General features: G+C 42.2%; 2 protein-coding genes across 5 annotated transcripts in view; both read right to left on the reverse strand.

Moving 5' to 3' along the window:
• LOC147025796 (protein kinase C-binding protein NELL2-like) overlaps nucleotides 1–1,430 on the reverse strand; it is a 370,788-nt gene extending 369,358 nt beyond the window's left edge. For 2 of the 3 annotated variants that reach the window (XM_085880618.1, XM_085880619.1), the window contains exon 1: nucleotides 1,231–1,428. The gene's annotated coding sequence lies outside the window, so the exon portion shown is untranslated. Of the gene's footprint in view, nucleotides 1–1,230 lie in introns of all 3 variants that reach the window. The other variant, XM_085880617.1, reaches the window with a different exon arrangement.
• Nucleotides 1,431–9,030: 7,600 nt separating this feature from the next.
• Nucleotides 9,031–21,034, reverse strand: part of LOC147025797 (uncharacterized) — a 94,559-nt gene continuing 82,555 nt past the window's right edge. For both annotated transcript variants that reach the window (XR_015058012.1, XR_015058011.1), the window contains exons 7-8: nucleotides 18,632–18,864; nucleotides 9,031–9,282 (exon numbers count right to left, since the gene is read on the reverse strand). The gene's annotated coding sequence lies outside the window, so the exon portion shown is untranslated. The remainder of the gene's footprint in view (nucleotides 9,283–18,631; nucleotides 18,865–21,034) is intronic.

Raw genomic sequence — 21,034 nt, forward strand, 5'->3', positions numbered from 1 at the left:
TGTTAAGTTGCCTTGTGTTAATAGTAAGAATGGGATTAGTAATTGAAGTAATTATAAAACAAGTAATTTGCGAGATTAGGTCAATGGGGTGAGGGCATATCGAATGTCAAAAAAGGCATCCCTCTTGTGTCTGAGGTCCCTTGCATGTTGCTGCAACAACAGGTGCAGGATTGGGAAATGCGAGGTCAATCGGACGGGCCAAGTGTCCTTTTCGTGTGACCAAGAATCCTTGTCCAATGGGAGCAGAGAGGGGTAGAAAATGAAATATATTATTGGCGGCGTCCCGCGTGGCGAGCGCTGCTCATGGTATAGGGAGCTCGGCGTTGTTCTTCTGAAGACAAAAACCTAATCTCTCAGACTCGGCTCTTGTATATATATATATATATATATAAGATCCGGATCTCCTTAAATACTGAGCACATGGACACATCCTCACATAGACGGTGCCTTTTGAGAGCGTCTATCATGAACTTTTAAATATATTCGGACATTTGCTTTAAAGTTTCGAAAAGTTCACGTTACTATTTAAAGATTATTCCATTTATCGTATTGTAATTTCGTAAATACATTATTTCTTTCGTATATCACCGATATATCGTAAATACGTAAATACATTATGACGGGGTTTCGCTATTGGCTTAATCAAGGCACGTGACGAAATATCGGAAGCTGTTGTTTTTTTTTTTATTAATTTTTTTTTTTTTTTTTTTTTTTTTTTTAGCTGACAAAACCTTTCGGACGCTGCTCTTGGACACATTTGTCCTTGTTGTACATCGGATGTAATCTCATATTTGGTCACATAATTCGTGCTCTCGCCATTCAGTGGAAATGAAAGGGGAAAAAAATATATATATATATATATATATATATATATATATATATATATATATATATAAATATTGTAAGAGGCGACCAGGGTTGCGTCAGGAAGGGCATCCGGCGTAAAACATGTGCCAAATCACTATACGGATCATACGGATGATCCGCTGTGGCGACCCCTAACGGGAGCAGCCGAAAGAAGAAGAAGATATATATATATATATATATATATATATATATATATATATATATATATATATATAAACATGTCTTCAAGAATGGAGAATCTGCAATTATTATCACAATTATTATGAAATTACGAACGAAACAAAGAACATGATCGTTAAATTCAGCACAAAAGTAGCGGCCTGTGTCGGCGGCAAAAGAAGGTAAAACAAATGAAACAAATACCTCAAATGGCAGTTCATCCGCCGTGAATAAAAGAGGAGTTGACGTTTCGGCCTTCACCCTTCATCAACACAAAGAACGAGAGAATGGGAAGGGTGGCGGAGCGGGATAAATTCAACAAATAACGTCATCGATGACGTACTGGGGGTGGAGAACACCGATTGGACAGAGGTTTGTGACTCATTGCCAAGAGTGAAAACGTCAGGACAAGTTGATGTGGAGACAGGATATGAGGAGGAAGGGGAGGAAAGAAGGTCGAATGAGAAGTCAAAGAAAAGGAGGAGAGAGGGGAAGGAAGGGAACAGGAAAGAAGAAGGGGAAGTAGAACACGATGGAAAGGAGGATATGGATTAAATCATCTACTAATCATTCCAGCAAGTGTGTGTGTGTGTGTGTGTGTGTGTGTGTGTGTGTGTGTGTGTGTGTGTGTGTGTGTGTGTGTGTGTGTGTGTGTGTGCGTGCGTGCGTGCGTGCGTGCGCGCGTGCGTGTGCGTGTGTGCGCGTGTGTGTGTGTGACCGCTGTTTCTCGACAACCTCTGGTCCGATCCAATTGAAACTTGACAGGTATATTACTGGGGCCCCGTGGATGTGCCTTTTCAAGGTTTGATATTAATCGGACACGTGGTTCCCAAGTTATGGCCATTTATTTACCAACCAATGAAAGGACACGTTGCTGCGTCGGCCGGTGCGCGGCCGGCCGACGATGACGTCACGTGCCATGCCGGTTACGATGGGGATCGGTGCCTTAGTTCCCATGGCGTAGGAGTGGCAATGGTCAATGGCAGCGAATGTCATGGCAAGCAAAGACAGGGAGGTAAACTTGATTTTAATTTTGATTTTAATTAACTCTGTGTGTGTAAGTATCACAGCAGTTGTTACTTCAATGAAAGCGATAATTCGTGGAATGCATGTGAACATTCCGTCTTCCGGATAGTGATGACTTAATGCATTCTAATAATTTCTCGATTTCTTATGCGCATTTATAGATAAACACAATGGCCCAATCCAGTCGTCGTTTACGAGAGCGAAGGAACGGCCTGTGTAGTTGTTTCTGGCTCGCGGCTTGAAAGTTTTTTTTTTGCACGTACGAGCACGTACTTGTAAAAGTAAATGGGGGGAGGGGTGAAGGATTAGTATGTAAAGGGACGATAATTAACAGAAAGAAAATTTTTTATTCAAATCATTTGACACAGGTGTACCAGGTTTGTGGATAAAATCCTCCTGTTGTTGTTTAAGTTTTTGGGAGTCATTGCTGCCATGTTGGAGTGTCAAAGCACAGACAGACATGTGATCGACAGGACAGCATGTCCTGCCTGGTCGAAGTGACAAGAGACCGGTTTAGTTTGTGAACATCATGATTGGTTCATTACTATTTGTGTTATGAAATTATGAGTTTTATTGAGAACAGAAGAATGTTACAATTGAGCAGGTTTAAAAAAAATAAAAATATTTATACAAGTCTTTACTGTCTGTCTGTCTGTCTGTCTGGATCATCATTTGAGCATTGCTGCATCAGACGAGCTTCAGAGCATTAAGTTCAGCACTCCCACAAAAGATGGCCCTAACCCCCTATTCCTGATAGATTTGGAGAAACAGCAATAAATGGGGAAAGGAGAAGGTGGTGAGGAGGTGAATAATGGAGGTGATGTGATGGGGGAAGGGTGGTGGTGATTGGTGGTGGGGATGTTGAGGAGTCGCATGGATAAGATGGACAGTGTGTTCGGCAATAACAGAAACAGAAGCAAAAGCAGAAATATCATATTTGATGTCACTGCATTTAAATCTGGCAATCTTGGAGAACATCACATTTTATTTTTCTTCTCTTTCTATTTGTCAGTGTGCATTCGAGAAACTAGCAGAGTACCTGCCCGACGGGCGATCTTGTTCCAAACAAATTTGACCTCAAAAATAATTTGTGGTTGAATTCAGTCACCTGATATACAACTCCTCTTCAAATTTCAAGTCAATTGGACGAAAATTGTGGATTTTAGAAACTCCAGCTCAGTTGTTGACCTTTGACCTACGTTGATCTTTTTGTCAACGCTTTTTTTTTATGATTGCCTGAAAAATAATTGTCGAGTTGAATTCAGTGACCTGAAATATAAATCCTCTTCAAATTTCAAGTCAATTGGATGAAAATGGAGGATTTTAGAAATCTCACCTTCGTTGACATTTTGGTCGATGTTAACCTCAAAAATAATTGGTAGTTGAATTCAGTAAGCCGACATGAAAATCCTGTTCAAATTTCAAATCAATGGGATTAAATTGAGGATTTTAGAAATTTGAAAAATTTGTTGACCTTTGCATTATGTTGACCTTTTAACCTCAAAAACAATAACTAGGCTTCTTGCTTTTGACAAACTCGACCATGTGGTAAAGTTTCGTGAAGATGGGTTTAAAATTGTGACCTGTCGGCGATAAACATTTGAAAAAAAAAAAACAGACACGAACAGAATAACGCCTGCAACCAACCAATATACTTGAAAAAAATCTTCGATTTTCGCAAGTAACGAACAAACACACACAGATAAACACACAAATAAACACACAAACACCGGCCCATAAATTATAGGAAGGATAGTTAGCAAGAGAACCTGACAGTCACATAAATGTGAGATATATAACTATGTAGGAGTGGATCGATGGGCTTCTCCTTTTGTGTTGTCTGCTGTCGCTTTGTGTTGTTGATAGCAATATATATATATATATATATATATATATATATATATATATATATATATATATATATATATATATATATATATATATATATATATATATATATATATATAGTTACGGTTGTGGAAATTCACAGGACACCATAAAGGTATCCCAGAGATCAGTTATGTCGATAAGTCTGTGTTCAGTTAGATTTCCCCACCGATGTTTAAAGGGTTTTATTCGTGTAACCGGGCTGTGATCTTTGAGGTAGTGTTTTTCTTTCATCATCTTTATTTTGGACCAACCGCCTCTCAACCACCACAACACCACCAACCACATCTCCACAATGCCAACCATGACGTCTCCTCGCATCTCCTCAACAACCTATCATCAAACTTCTCCACAACGAAAACATCGCTCTCATCAACCATCTCCACAACGACCACCACGACATCCCCTCACCACCTATTCCACAACAAACATCGCCTCACCTTCATCTCCATTGCGCCGCCATCTTTGCGCCAGCCACGGCGAATTCCCCACGAACAACATCTCTGCCACCAGACGCGGGGACTCCTTCGTTGGGGCGAGGGTCGATGATTTCACCCACGTCCGCTCTCTCTGAGCTTCGCGACAATTCGGATCAAAAGATGGAAAGGGGCGGAGCCAGCGGGGGGTCAGAGGTGAGAGATCGGAGATGAAAACCTCGCCTCATGGATCCAATATAAGGGCGCGCAGAGACGCCAAGCGTGGAGTTGAGTGGAGTCGCGTTGGGAGCTGGGTCAGTCTGGAGTCTGGAGTCTGGAGTCTGCAGTCGGTGCGGAGCTGGAGAGAGAGAGAGAGGAGGAGACTGGAGCTAGGAGCGCGGCCTGCCATGCCATGCCGAACAGTGGGTCGCTGAAGAGAGGCCGGAGAAGAGTCGCCAACCAGCGGCATAACGGTCCCAGGTGATTGGGCCCCGAGACAGTCCAAACGACGCTGAGGAACGGGCGGGCTTTTAAGAGAGCATGAACTCTAAAAGAGCAAAGGCCCGTTCATTCCTCTGAGGCGTTGTCGACTAGGCCTGATCGACCGGGCCGCACGACGAGGCCTGGGCCGAGCCGCGGTCACGCCAGCTGCCGTGTGGACGGGACGTCGATGAGCGCCCAGCGAGTCGCCACAAAGGCGACAGGAAACCAGCGCGGTCTCTCGGAGCTTTTTCAGTCTCCACAGCTCCGTGACTTATAAAGACCCACGAGGTCCAGTTCTGCCCACTTGCCTTTTCTGGGGTTTTTCTTTGCATGAATGATGTGGCGCCAAGTCCGTTAAGTAGAACTGTTAATTGCATGTGTGTACATAATAAATAGACGGTTGTAGTTCTTTTTCTTGCACGTGTTTTGTCCCATACGTGCATTGGTTGTATAGATGACTGCATGATTGCATACGTGCATTGCTTGTATATGTGCATGTATAAATAAATGTCATTGTTTAAATGTTGACTCGTTTGTTGCGTCCTTTCCCTCAATTGAACTGCCATAATTAAGTTCGGAATATAGCTGGTTGTTAATAACCGATAAGAGAATCGGATCCGGCAGGGTTTGGCGATATACACTGCTCGGCAAATCGCAAACGGAGCGAGCTGCTTAGCGGCTCGTTTCCAAGCAGGTCCCGTCGAGGTGTAAATCCCCGGCATTTCTGTCTGCGCGTATAATTAGGTAAATCGACAATAAGGCGATCGGACCCTGTCGCGCGTGGACAGAATAGATGGCTGATTTTCGGTGTGATTAAAGATACAGCCATAGCTGGATTTCGGCGTTTGATCCGAAAGCTGCGACTAGGTTTGTCCGTTCGGTGGGAGAGAGCGGCCGCCATTGGCTAGAAGCGGTCGCCCGCACGCCGACAGGCGGGAAACCACAACAATATATATACACAAAAAAAATATAAATAAATATATACAAATACAGATATATCTATATATATAATTAAATATATATATATATATATATATATATATATATATATATATATATATATATATATATATACATATATGTGTATATTCACAAAATATATATATATATATATATATATATATATATATATATATATATATATATATATATATATATATATATATATATATATATATATATATATATATATACAGTGGGGAGAACAAGTATTTGATACACTGCCGCTTTTGCAGGCTTTCCCACTTACAAAGCACGTAGAGGTCTGTAATTTTTATCATAGGTACACTTCAACTGTGAAAGACGGAATCTAAAACAAAAATCCTGAAAATCACATTATATGATTTTTAAATAATTAATTTGCATTTTATTGCATGAAATTTGTATTTGATCACCTACCAACCAGTAAGAATTCTGGTTCTCACAGACCTGTTCGTTTTGTCTTTAAGAAGCCCTCCCATTCTCCACTCATTACCTGTATTAACTGCACCTGTTTGAACTCGTTATCTGCAGAAAAAACAGCTGTCCACACTCAATCAATCAGACTCCAACCTCTCCACAATGGGGAAGACCAGAGAGCTGTCTAAGGACATCAGGGACAAAATGTAGACTTGCACAAGGCTGGGATGGGCTACAGGACAATAGGCAAGCAGCTTGGTGAGAAGGCAACAACTGTTGGCACAATTATTCGAAAATGGAAGAAGTTCAAGACAACAGTCAATCTCCCTCGGTCTGGGGCTCCATGCAAGATCTCACCTCGTAGAGCCTCAATGATCGTGAGAAAGGTGAGGGATCAGCCCAGAACTACACGGCAGAACCTGGTCAATGACCTGAAGAGAGCTTGGACCACAGTATCAAAGAAAACCATAAGTAACACACTACACCGTCATGGATTAAAATCCTGCAGTGCACGCAAGGTCCCTCTGCTCAAGCCAGCGCATGTCCAGGCCCGTCTGAAGTTTGCCAATGACCATCTGGATGATCCAGAGGAGGAATGGGAGAAGGTTATGTGGTCTGATGAGACCAAAATAGAGCTTTTTGGTTTAAACTCCACTCGCCGTGTTTGGAGGAAGAAGAAGGATGAGTACAACCCCAAGAACACAATCCCAACCGTAAAGCATGGAACCATCATTATTTGGGGATGCTTTTCTGCAAAGGGGACAGGACGACTGCACCGTATTGAGGGAAGGATGGATGGAGCCATGTATTGCGAGATCTTGGCCAACAACCTCCTTCGCTTAACAAGAGCATTGAAGATGGGGCGTGGCTATGGTCTTCCAGCATGACAACGACCCGAAACACAGCCAGGGCAACTAAGGAGTGGCTCCATAAGAAGCATCTCAAGGTCCTGGAGTGGCCCAGCCAGTCTCCAGACCTGAACCCAACAGAAAATCTTTAGAGGGAGCTGAAAGCCTGTGTTGCCCAGCGACAGCCCCGAAACCTGAAGGATCTGGCGAAGATCTGTATGGAGGAGTGGGCCAAAATCCCTGCTGCAGTCTGTGCAAACCTGGTTAAGAACTACAGGAAACGTCTGATCTCTGTAATTGCAAACAAAGGTTTCTGTACCAAATATTAAGTTCTGTTTTTCTGATGTATCAAATACTTATTTCATGCAATAAAATGAAAATTAATTATTTAAAAATCATACAATGTGATTTTCAGGATTTTTGTTTTAGATTCCGTCTTTCACATTTGAAGTGTACCTATGATAAAAACTACAGACCTCTACGTGCTTTGTAAGTGGGAAAACCTGCAAAATCGGCAGTGTATCAAATACTTGTTCTCCCCACTGTATATATATATATATATATATATATATATATATATATATATATATTTATATATATTTATATATATATATATATTTATTTATATATATATATATATATGTATATATATATATATATATATATATTTATATATACACACACATATATATCTAATCTTTTCTTAAGCTCTTTCCAACCACTGACTCACTCATTGACTGATATTAAAGTTCGGAACCTTTTGCGTGATGTGGAAAGCTGAAATTTTGCGTTCCGATTGACATCAAAGCCTGCACATCGGAAAAATTCACAGAATCGGCGGAAAACATCGATCAATGAAAATATAAATAAATGAAAAAATAATTGAAAAAAAGTATAAAAAATGCAGGTGAGTGATCCGAGACAATGGGGAAGCGTGGTTTGTTCTTTCTTACAATGTGTAAGCATATCCTGCTGGTATATATTTGTGTGTGTGTGTGTGTATATATATATATATATATATATATATATATATATATATATATATATATATATATATATATATATATATACATACACACACAAAAATTAACACCTCAGGTGTGTGTGTTCCATTACCAATCAGCTGGTAGAGCACTCGCCAAGTGGCTGAGGCACTCAAGCAAGCACTCCAACGAAACGGTTGATAAGGAACGGTTAGCTTGGCAAGCGATAGCTTGCTGATTGGTCACTGAACACTCTGGATCTGGTTGTGTGCTTCACTCCAAGATCTGGTTTGTTTTACAATTTTCTCACCTTGCCTTCAAAAAATGGATGTGCTTATTCTCTGGATTATGTTTGATGCAAGTCCAACACAATGAAATACAGTAATGCGTGCGAGCCAAGGAGTAATCTATATATTACGTACGCACTGTAGTTGGATTGGGGGAGGAGGAGGGGTTCATCACCTGTGGAAAGATGAGAAGATTACAGGAACGAAAAGAAATTTGGGAAGTGTGAGAAGAGTGCACAATGAAGTGAAAGGTAGTTTGGAGGAGAGAGGAATAAGAGAAGGGAAAGGGCATGTGTTGTCCATGTGGGGGGGGGGGGGGGCGAGAGGAGGATGACAGCAGAGGATATATGTTTTGCGAAAGGTACGTACGTAATAAATAGATGGTCTCCAATACGTCTGTAAAAACCTACTTGGGTCGACAAGCGTGATGTAGGTCAACAAAAAAGGCCGAAAAACAAATCAGAGAGAATAATAGGAGTCGGAAGACAAACATCTTCGGCACACACAATAATGGCTTTGTATTTCAGGCGGACAAACACAAACTGACGCAGGTAAGACAGGTGCACCCTGACGAACAGAGCAAAGGAACCACAACAATTACCAGTTGGCCTTACTCTGTTCATACTTTTTAATGCACTTTCTTTTGCTCTCCTTGAAGACATCTTTCGATTCTTGTAAACCTGCTCAGAAAATCCAAATCGTTTAAGGGAATTGAATGATATACCTGTCAGGATGGTGGCTGCCTGACGATCCGAAGGTATTGAATCTGAGCCCCTGTGACGCCGTTAAATAACACCAGGTAGGTTGGATCAGCCCGTCATCCTCCCGAGGTCGGTAGAAATGAGGACCAGCTCACTCGAAACAAGGGACACTGCATCAATGGCACAGGGGCGCTCCCAGCAATGATGCAACCAGCATGAGCCACAGGCTGTATACAAGATAATCATAACAATCACGTACAAATGAGAGATTTTTTTTTTGATTGTTTGTTTGTTTCTGTTGCTGACATCACCATTCAAATAATATAACGAATCCACCACTTAATCCACAAGTGCAACAAACAGATCAACCACAAAGTGCAATATTTATTTCCCCATGAACGGCAACGATGACTGCAAGGGGAGCTGGTGGACAAGGCCATCCATGCTCATGTTGCTCTGAGATGTGCAGCCGCTCCCTCGGGAGGTATGATGCAATGCTGCTGCACGTATTGATTGCAGGATCATAGAGTAATGTATAACGCCGCATCTTATAACGTTGAACAACTCCATTATCGATCGAGGGACAGGTTTAATCACACCTGTAAATCAAGTTCAACCTCAAAGATTGACATCACAAAGTGATTCAAGGTTTCTTCTCTCCTCCCCCTCCTCCTCCTCCTAGTTTTCTTGTGGAGCTCCCATTATTCCCACGTAATTTGTGGGGTCTGCTGTTGGAAGGAAACGGTTCTGAACTTCTGGCCCCCAAGGGTTTGTTGAACCGGCTGGCTGGGCTTGACGAGGGCTGCCCAGGCCTGACATTCGACTGGCAGAAACTTGTAATTTTTCCATGGTACCAGAGGAAACGCAACTACTTGATGTGGAAAACGCCGTGGGATCTTTCATCTCCACCAACGATCGCTGGCAGACGGGACGCCCAGTTTACATCCATGATGGACGACAAATTGATGAAGAATCGCCCTTAATGAGAACCACCGGGATGACAGCTGCATTGAGGTTGAACCCAGACTCCATATCTCAGAGGTGAGTGTGCATACCTCCAAGCTGTCCTGCCAGTCTAATTGAGCTGGCAGGATGACCGACAGGTATACCTACTCGCTTCTAAGGTGTCTAGTCTGGGTTCGAATCCTGATATGGCTATAAATTGTCATCTCGGTGTTTTGCAGGCACGGTGATTCATCAATATGTGTGCAGTCCCTCGGATGTGCAGCGATCGTTCTTCGTGAAGAGTAGCTGAGTTATCACCGTCACCATGGCAAAAAAATACAAAAAAAACTCCTGCATCAATCAGCAGAGGGACATTGCATCAGCGGCATAGCCGCGCCTTCAGCCAATGATGCTACCCCACAGCCTTGTGCTCCATACAAACGAAGAAGCAGTCTTAAAGCAATAAAAATGTTTGTAGATGCATATTTTGAGGTGAAGTGAGAAAGTTTTGATTTGTTGGTGATTAAGTAACTAATAGTTAGTGGTAAAAGATGACATACCAGTGGAGGGATGGAAGTGCTTGGGAGAGATGGCAGTGGGGTTGTTAACCAGATTGTTTAATAAAATCTTGGAAAGTGAGAGGATGCTGGAGGAGTGGAGATTAAGTGTACTGGTTCCGATTTTCAAGAACAAGGGTGATGTGCAGAGCTGTGGAAATTACAGAGGGATAAAGTTGTTAAGCCACACCGTGAAGTTGTGGGAAAGAGTAGTGGAAGCTCGGTTGAGAGGAGAGGTGACAATCTGTGAGCAGCAATATGGGTTTATGCCAGGAAAGAGCACCACTGATGCAATGTTTGCTTTGAGAATGTTGATGGAGAAGTAAAGGGAAGGCCAGAAGGAGTTACATTGTGTGTTTGTGGATTTAGAGAAAGTTTATGATAGGGTGCCAAGAGAGGAGTTGTGGCATTGTATGAGGAAGTCGGGAGTGTTGGAGAAGTATGTGAGGATCGTGCAGGATATGTTTGAGGACAGTGTGACAGCGGTGAGGTGTGCGGTAGGAATGACGGACCGGTTTAAGGTAAAAGTTGGATTGCACCAAGGATCGACTCTGAGCCCTTTCCTGTTTGCAATGGTGATGGACAGGTTGACGGATGAGATCAGACTGCAATCTCCATGGACTATGATGTTCGCGGATGACATCATGATCTGTAGGGAGCAGGCTGAGGCGAGTCTTGAGAGGTGGAGGTATGCACTGGAGAGAAGGGGAATGATAGTCAGTAGGAGTACGACGGAGTACATGTGCGTAAATGAGAGTGGTGGTATGGTGCGGTTGCAAGGAGTTGAGGTGGGGGAGGTGGATGGGTTTAAATACTTGGGATCAACTGTCCAAAGTAACGGAGAGTGTGGGAGAGAAGTGAAAAAGAGAGTGCAGGCAGGATGGAGTGGGTGGAGAAGAGTTGTAGGAGTGATTTGTGACAGAAGGGTAGCTGCAAGAGTGAAGGGGAAAGTATATAAGACGGTAGTGAGACCAGCTATGTTGAATGGTTTGGAGGCGGTGGCGCTAACAAAAAGACAGGAAGCGGAGCTGGAGGTGGCAGAGTTGAAGATGCTGCGATTCTCGTTGGGAGTGACGAGGATGGACAGGATAAGGAATGAGTATATTAGAGGGACTGCGCAGGTAGGACGGTTTGGAGACAAAGTGAGAGAGGCGAGATTGAGATGGTTTGGACATGTGCACAGGAGGGAAGTGGAGTATATCAGGAGAAGGATGCTGCAGATGGAGCCACCAGGCAGGAGGAGAAGAGGAAGGCCAAAGAAGAGGTTCATGGATGCGGTGAGGGCAGACATGCAGGTGGTTGGAGTGTCAATGGAAGATGTGGAGGATAGAGCGAAATGGAGACGGTTGATCCGCTGTGGCGACCCCTAACGGGAGCAGCCGAGAGAAGAAGATAGTTAGTGGTACAAGAGTATTATTTAGACAATCAAAGACAGATGCAGACTGAGCATCCTCTGTTTATCCAGGTCTTTCCATGGAAAATCAGAGCTACTCAGTCCATATATCAATGGAGTACTGCTCTCCACTCTGGGCTGGTGTTCCAGGATGGCATCTATCTTTTTTTGCACACATAATCAAGGAAAGTGGAAGAGGTAGTACTGGTACCCTGAATGGATAAAGACACAACAGGGCAAAAGGAACAAGAGAGAGAGAGAGAGAGAGAGAGAGAGAGAGACAGAGACAGAGACAGAGACAGAGACAGAGACAGAGACAGAGACAGAGACAGAGACAGAGACAGAGACAGAGACAGAGACAGAGACAGAGACAGAGACAGAGACAGAGACAGAGACAGAGACAGACACCGACACCGACAGCAGGGTTCAAGGTTAAAATGGAGGGAGATTTGGAGAAACGGGTATGAGTAGGAATAGGGGGCAGGAGAGCTTACATGGGGTGGACAAGATGGACAAGATTTCCTGTATTCTGTGGAATCTAAAGCTCTCAGAATGATTGGAATCTCCCACGATGAAGCTGAAGCACAAGGCCTGTTGCTCTTTCATTGCAGGCAGGTCAGTGGTCTCTCTTTTTTTCTATTTTTTTACTATCTATTTTCCAACATTGCTTCCTCTACTCTCTCGGTCCTCAAACTCTCCCTAACAACTTCAGGATGCATGCATTCTTCCAGTAACCCCCTTCTGGTTGAACTTCCAAAATCCAGGCTGATTGCAGATTTCAGCTCTCTTATTCCTCACTTCTCCTGTTTATGGAACCACCTTCCAGCAGCTGCTCTGTCTCACTCTTCCCTATGGGGCCTCAAGCAGCCAGTGCACCACCACCTCAGTGTCATCCCCCATCCTGATCCATGATCTTGATTACCCCCATGAATTCTTCCAAACCCAACCCTCCGACAGCACTTGCTGATTTTTATTTATTTAAAGTCTCTGTCTCTGTCTGTCTGTCTGTCTCCAAATTGTTGCCCCACTACCCCACTATGAAATCTAGCCTTGCTCTGCTATGACCCTCACACTGGAGGAAAAAAAACATCACAGTCTCCAAGAATGCAGTGGATGCAATTAAGTGTGACTTGTTGGTTTGACTGTAAAAGTGGTCTCCTGCTCAAGGATAAGGCTTGACTTCAGAGGTGTTGTTATTTAGCTCATGGGTGGTTATGCTATCATGAGCATGCTGAAGCCTAATGCCTCCAAAACATTTTGTGAATGTGACCAACAGGTCTTTCTGCCATATGCACACGTCAGCGAAAAATTGAATAGGTGTAAACATTGTTTTGGATGATTATGTACTCAACAGCCCTGAATATGAGGAATAACTCGGTTCACCAGAGTTGGTACTCTAATAGTTAGAGCATCTGCTCCAAGTCTGAGAGGTTGGTGGTTCAAACCTCGGTTGTGTAATATCAAAGACTTGAAAAAAAATGGTACCTCCTGCTTCCTTGCTTGATGGTCAGCATTGAAAAGGAAAAGCATGAACAATCCCCATAAGTTTGTATCCATGGGGATGATGAAATTTCTCCTGAGGAAATGCTCCGTGAGTACGGTGAGAAAAGGGGCGTCATTGCTGTCACGTCACTGGTTCCTGAGAGTACCCCAGAAAGTGATGACATTTCCCTCAAACTCAGTGGCTCTGTGTGTGTGTGTGTGTGTGTGTGTGTGTGTGTGTGTGTGTGTGTGTGTGTGTGTGTGTGTGTGTGTGTGTGTGTGTGTGTGTGTGTGTGTGTGTATGTGTCCCACTTACAGGCTTAGATCATGTTAATTTTTTTTTTGTTGTTGTTGCTAAAATTGGTAAACAACAACTTGGCATTGAAATCATCATCGTACAATTATTACAAACATTTTTACAAATGCAAAAGGATGTCAGGATTTGCCTCCAAAAAGTACGTCACCAAGTCACAGGAAATGATCATGTGAAACCATCTCGACATCTTTCTTTGAATAACGGTTATGCAGAGAAAAGATAAAGTTATATCTCACACACACACACACACACACACACACACACACACACACACACACACACACACACACACACACACACACACACACACACACACACACACACACACACACACACACACGAGCCTTATTCTTGAGCAGGAGACCACTTTTACAGTCAAACCAACAAGTCACACTTAATTGTATCCACTGCATTCTTGGAGACGGTGATGTTTTTTTTTTCTCTAAGTGTGAGGGTCATCGCAGAGAAAGGCTAAATTTCACAGTGGGGGTAGTGGGGCAACAATTTGGCGAGAGAGAGAGAAAAAGAGAAAAAGAGAAAAAGAGAAAAAGAGAAAAAGAGAAAAAGAAAAAGAGAAAAAGAAAAAGAGAGAAAGAAAGAGAGAAAGAGAGAAAGAAAGAAAGAGAGAAAGAGAGAAAGAAAGAAAGAGAGAAAGAGAGAAAGAGAGAAAGAGAGAAAGAGAGAAAGAGAGAAAGAGAGAAAGAGAGAAAGAGAGAAAGAGAGAAAGAGAGAAAGAGAGAAAGAGAGAAAGAGAGAAAGAGAGAAAGAGAGAAAGAGAGAAAGAGAGAAAGAAAGAAAGAGAGAAAGAGAGAGAGAGAGGGAGAGAGAGAGAGAGAGAGAGGGAGAGAGGGGGAGAGAGAGAGAGAGAGAGAGAGAGAGAGAGAGAGAGAGAGAGAGAGAGAGAGATTGAGAGATTATCACACTCCTTATGTTTCTATTTTCCCGCTGGTCACATCACGTGCCTTCTGGTTGAATGGTTTGCATTAGCAGGAACAATTGTCTGGGTGGCAGACGGATGGTTGTTCTGTGCGGATTATGCGGTTTTACCGTGTGAGACATAATCCGCGGCGATACTCACCATTACAGTCAGGAGATGCATCTGATGTCGAAACGACGAATGTGGTCATCATTGGTTCGATAGTTATCGGTTATACCATCCTGATGAGGGCAAATAAGCCCGAAATCTGGACGGTGGTTCTGTTTGATGTTTCGCTGATGATGACCATATAATTTTTGTCTCTTTGACAGAGTCGCCGGGACGAGGCCTCTGTGTTGGAGGTGATGCTTTCTTGTGGACTGTGTCCAATGGGGATCAGCGGAGTGCTCGTCACACTCCTTATGCATATATATATATATATATATATATATATATATATATATATATATATATATATGTATATATATTCCAAATGCCTACTCATTATAAGAAAACCAGCTGTTGAATAAAGCAGAGATCGGATTGGTCTTATGGGTGGAGAGGGCAGCTATATTGAATTACTGCAAATGATTGTTATAAACGTACAAAATATCCCATTTTCGCGAATACATTGGAGTGTTACATCAGCGAGCATGATTATTAACGATCAAGTGAAATGAACATGCATCATTAGCCTCTGCAGATTTATCGCTGAACTCTTCCACTTTGACAAACAAGCAATGTCTAGTACACTGGGTTTTAATGAGGCACGACTTCTCCAGTCAGTACAGGGACACAGATAAAAACAAAACGAGAGCAATACACACCCAGAAAGAAAAAAAAGATCTATGGTAGAAAATAAGAATTGTGACAGATTAACGCCTCACAAGTTTAAAGCATCTTCAATATCATTCCTCCATGTGAAGGATTCATCAGCACCAGTAATTGGAAGTTTTTGAAGGCTTCTTGCAGTGATATTTCGATTAGACATGGTGGGACGAGCCGATCAAACAACCGCTTGAGGTGATGGCTTTGGGGTGAGGGTGGTTTATCAGAGCGACTGCTCAATGAACCCTTCTTGTCATGTGAAGCATCTCAAAGATTCCCTGAACATTGTGGCTTAATCACAAGGAAATTGTCGTCTGACTTTTAGGGAAGAAGTTGATAAACTATCTGCCATTTTTGATCATGTGAAGAACTGCACTTTTTCGATCACTACAGGAAAACAGCTGAACAAGGGAGGGATCTCTCTGGACATATCTGGAGCATTTGATACAGTCTGGCACCCCGCATTAATCTCCAAACTCTCTGCTTCTGGCATCCAAGGGCACAACCTCTCATGGTTCACTGACTTTCTACACTCCCATATTCAGTGTTTAGCTTTTAAAGGAATCCTCTCATCAACTCTCCTTGTGAAAGCTGGACAACCCAAGGCAGGGTCTTAGGCTCAGACTTGTACCTCATTTTTAACAATGATCTTTGTGATTCCATGGAAAATCCTGTCTATCTTGTTACTGATGATCCCACCCTCTGCCGCATCGTGTCCCATCCTTCAGACAGGCAGGCAGCAGCCTCTTCCCTCTCTGCGGACCTTGATAGAAGGAAGAAGGGTGTTTGCTTTTCTGTCGCAACATACGTTTCCTGATCAATTCTCTGCGTTTCCTTCCAAATCTTGTGTTCCCAACCCCTCGCTCCCTGCACTATAACTCGACTCCCATCTCACATCCAACTGCTCCTGGATGCTATCTCTCACCTGAGAAGGTGGAGAGGTTTCTGGCAAACCTTGACTACGATTCTGTGACAGGTCAGTGCATGTGCCCGAAAAACCTGCACTGCTGCTCTTGCTTCCTGCTCTGTTCACCGAATCAGTCTCACTGGGTCAGTTTATGTCGACCTGGTTGGAAGTTAGCAAACATCACTGCATTACACAAACGTGGTACAAAAATGGATCCTCTTAATTCCAGGCTAATTAACTTACTTCCTCTGTATTCTACCACCTCCTTTTAGGTCCGCCCCCCCCCCCTGCCCTTGCCTTTTCTTGGATCTCTCCCTTCCAGGTGCACATGGGCTTCCCGTAACCCTCGTCTTGTTAAATTGCTAAAGTCCAAGCTCACTAATTGCCTCCACTCATTTGTTCCTCTTTTGTCTTGCCTGTGTAACCAACTTCCCCAGTCTGTTCAATCCCATTCCTTCCTTCAGTGATTCAAGATTTGTTCACCATTACCTCGGGTAATGGTGAACAACTGTACTCATGATCTCTTCTGACCCAAGTGACCCCATTCCTTCGCTATTCACTCATAATAAACTTTTGTAAACCAAGTTACGCCATTTCCCATCCATACTCATGATCTCTTCTTACCCAAGTGACCCCATTCTCCATTCATACTCATGATCTCTTGCAACCCAAGTGACCCCATTCTCCATCCATAATCATGATCTCTTCGAACCCAAGTGACCTCATTCACAAGTACACTCTTTTTCCAGTATATTGTGATTTTCTCCCCACTCCATCATCCCTTTTCGGTTGTTAGTTGTCCGTTGCATGGTTTGTTCCTTTTCTGTTTCATCCCCCCTTCTTGAGTGTTTCATCTAATCTTGTGTGCAGCTTGTTCTCCGCATTTGTCTTCCTTCCCCTCCTCTTGATGGTGATCTCACTCTTACTTATACTCTGCTGTTCACGTTTCTTCCTTTCCGTTTTGTTCTCTTCAATTCTGCTCAAGCTATTCCACGATCCTCAATCACGTATACAAAAAGAACTAGAGGGGGAGCACTCGGGAGAGTGCAAAACCTCCGCCGCCAATACTGCTGGGTCACTCAAGTGAACCTTATATCTTATTCATGAAATATGATGTCAACAGTGCTGACAGAGTTATAGTTCTTTTCTCCATTTTTTTTGGGGGGGGGGGGGGGTCGGAAATCACTAAAAACATGTAAAAATGCAAAAACAAAAAAAAAATCGAAATTTTGTTGAAAAAAAAAGTTGCAAAATTTTTTTTTTCTCTCACAATTTTTTTTTTTGGGGGGGGGGTTGGGAATCACTTAAAAAATGCAGAAATGCAAAAAAAAAAATTTCCTTTTTTTGGGGGGGGGGTAAATTTTTTTGGGGGGGTTGGAAATCACTTAAAACATGTAAAAATATAAAAAAAAATTCTCAAACAATTTTGGGGGGTGGAAATCACTTAAAATATGTAGAAATGCAAAAAAAAAAAAAAATTTTTGGGGGGGGTTGGAAATCACAAAACATGTAGAAATGCAAAAAAAAAAATTCTCTAACAATTTTTTTTTGGGGGGGTAACAATTTTTTTTGGGGGGGGGTTGGAAATCACTTAAAACATGTAGAAATGCAAAAAAAAAAAAAATTTTTTTTCTCGAACAATTTTTTTTGGCATGTTAAGTCCAAAATTTCATGGCATGATCCTTGGACCATACCTCACCCCCCACCAAGTTTCGTCGAAATCTGTCAAGGAGTTTTTTCCGTAATACTGTTCACAAACAAACAAACAGAAAGGGGTGAAAACAGTAACCTCCATCCATCTTCGAAGATGGTGGATGTTAACCAGAAAAAGAGTAATCAGAGATTGCAGAACCTCGCCAGGACTTGTTTTGTATGGTGTGTTGTGTGGTGTTTGTGTAGTTTTGTGTGTTGTATTTTGTGTGGCGTTTGTGTACTGGTGTGTTACGTAATTAATAAGAGACATAATTAGAACTGCCACTATATAACTGTTGGCAATGATTACCGGGTACCAAGATTTCCCACTTTGATGCTACCCCATTCTGATTGGACACCTGACTCTGACCCATGACGTTTATCATTATTCAATTGAACTTAGAATGGGATTAAAATAAATTCAATTCAAATCAAATTGAAGACCAAATAGGTACAGTCCTGCATTGGAGTAATCAGAAGGAACCCGAACAAGCAAAAAGCAAAGATGAAGTCATCAGGAAGAACCTGAATAAGACTCACATTTCAGCTGCTACTCAGGTCAGGTCAGGTCAGGTATGGGAGCAGGCGTCAGAGCAGCGCGTTGCTGCATCCACTTTCCGCCGATACTCCAGGGGCCTCCGGCTGGTCATCCCCTCGGCAGATGCCTGGCCCATCCCAATTACCTTGAGATGCTGATGAAACTGCTGCAACCATGAGACACGTGGTCAGCCCATTGGCCTCCTCCACTCACGAGGCTCCCTCGCTGAGAGAATCTGGTGAGCAGGATCAGTGTCAGCAAACCTATCCAGGCACAGACAAGTGAGCCTTATTCAAAAAATATAAATAAATAAATAATAAAAAGAACCCCGATAAAGTAATGAAATTATTCTGGCTGCCAGACAATGTGTCCGATCAAGTTGAAATTTAAAATATGTATTCCCCATCAATATTAGATCATAATTTTGAAGTTTAATTTAGATTGGTTGAGCAGTTCCAGAGAAAACATGTAATATTTTTCTTCAATCCAATATGACAATCTAACCATGTGACCTATCAATTATTTCTTAAGAAACTATTAAAATTGGCAATCTTAATCAAACCTTCGCTCAATCGGATGAAAATTGATTCTTTTTCAGGTTGAAATTGATGATTTTAGAAGTTTTACCTTGAGTTGGCCTCTGACCTTTTGACCTCAAAAATAGTTGGTTTCCAAATTCAGTGATGTACGATGCAATTGCTGCTTAATTTCCAGGTTAATCAGATGAAAATTGACGATTTTTCAGATGAAATTTGATGACTATTGAAGTTTGCTCCTGAGTTGACCTTTGACCTCATATAGTTGCTTTTCTAATTCAGTGATGGACTATGCAAATCCTGATCAGCTTTCAAGTTAATAGTATGTAAATTTATGATTTTTCAGTTGAAAATTGATGATTTTAGAAGTTTGACCTTGAGTTGACCCTTGATCTTTTGATCTCAAAAATAGTCAGTTTGCCAATTCAGTAATATACCTTGCAATGGCTGTTTAATTTTAAAAATCAATCGGATGAAAATTGATGATTTTAGAAATTTGACCTCGAGATGACCTTTGACCTCAAAATCAATCGGCTTCTCAGTTGAGACTACCTCTACAACTTGGTAAAGTTTCATGACGATCGGTTTAGAATTGTGACCAGCTGGTGACAAAGAGACAGACAAACAGATAGAATAACAAGAAGACATCACGCAGAGCACGACACTTGCAAAATTCATAAAACAAATTTGACCTCAAAAATAATTGGTGGTTGAATTCAATGACCAAATATGCAACTCCTCTCCAAATTTCAAGCCAATCGGATGAAAAGTGAGAATTTTAGAAATCTCACCAAAGTTGTTGACCTTTGGCCAATGTTGACCTTGTGACCTCAAAAACAATATCTTCTTGCCTCTGACAAACTCCACCATGTGGTAAAGTTTCATGAAGAGCGGTTTAAAATTGCAACCTGTAAGCGATTGACAGATAGACAAACAAACAGACAGACAGAGACAAACAGAGAGACAGACAAACAAACAGAATAACAAAATCGACTGACCGATATACTTGAAAAATCTTCGATTTTGAGCATAACAAACGGACCCAAATGCCATATCCTCTCCAAAAATCTGGCATTGGAAACCCAATTACAATGCTTTTCCACAAAGCGAATAATCTTTTTCTCCAAAGGTAACGAATGTCCCTGACAGATCTTGCACATCGGGATGTTCCTGAGGATAATAAGCAAAGAACAACATAACCACCATCACCGGGTTTGAATTTTTCGATCGGAAGGCATTAAAAAAAATCCCCACTCCCCCAACGACCACGGCATAATATAAAATAAATCACTGCCAGTTTTGAGAGTTTGTGACATTTTAAGCATGTCTGTAAACTAGATTATAAAAAAGTTTGCGGAGAGCACAGTGGTTGACTGTTAGCCATGTTTCGTCATAAGACTGAGATTGACATCAAACATCCTATGGGATAGTGGTCTCCAACTGCGCGCTTGTGGAACAATTGTGTTATCTTGCCTTCGAACTCTTCATCTTGCTGTGCACGCTTCCATAGCAACCAATGAAGGACACAGTGAAGTGTTTGTCTGACAATCCAATGAATAGGTGAAATGAAACCACTCCGTTATGTACATATGAGAGACTCGAAGGGCACAATACAATATGGAGGGATGTGTGCTTGCAAATTTGTTTGAAGCAAAATGACAAGCAACATCTCCTGGAATTGCTCAGCTTCATTGTGAGTCATAATGGAAGCGATCCATTGTGGTTAGCAGATCCCATCGCTTGGCGACGGGTCTACATTGAAGGAATGATGAAGAATTGTGCAATTTCACTGTTCCCGCTGTCACGGTTGGGAAAAAAAAATTCTCAGCGAGACAGCGACACATGAGAGTTGATGTCATGAGTGAAGAG

Source organism: Eptatretus burgeri, chromosome 5 (genome assembly GCF_056783735.1).
Source record: "Eptatretus burgeri isolate ZD-2024b chromosome 5, Ebu_testis_v1, whole genome shotgun sequence".
Taxonomy (NCBI): Eukaryota; Metazoa; Chordata; class Myxini; order Myxiniformes; family Myxinidae; genus Eptatretus; species Eptatretus burgeri.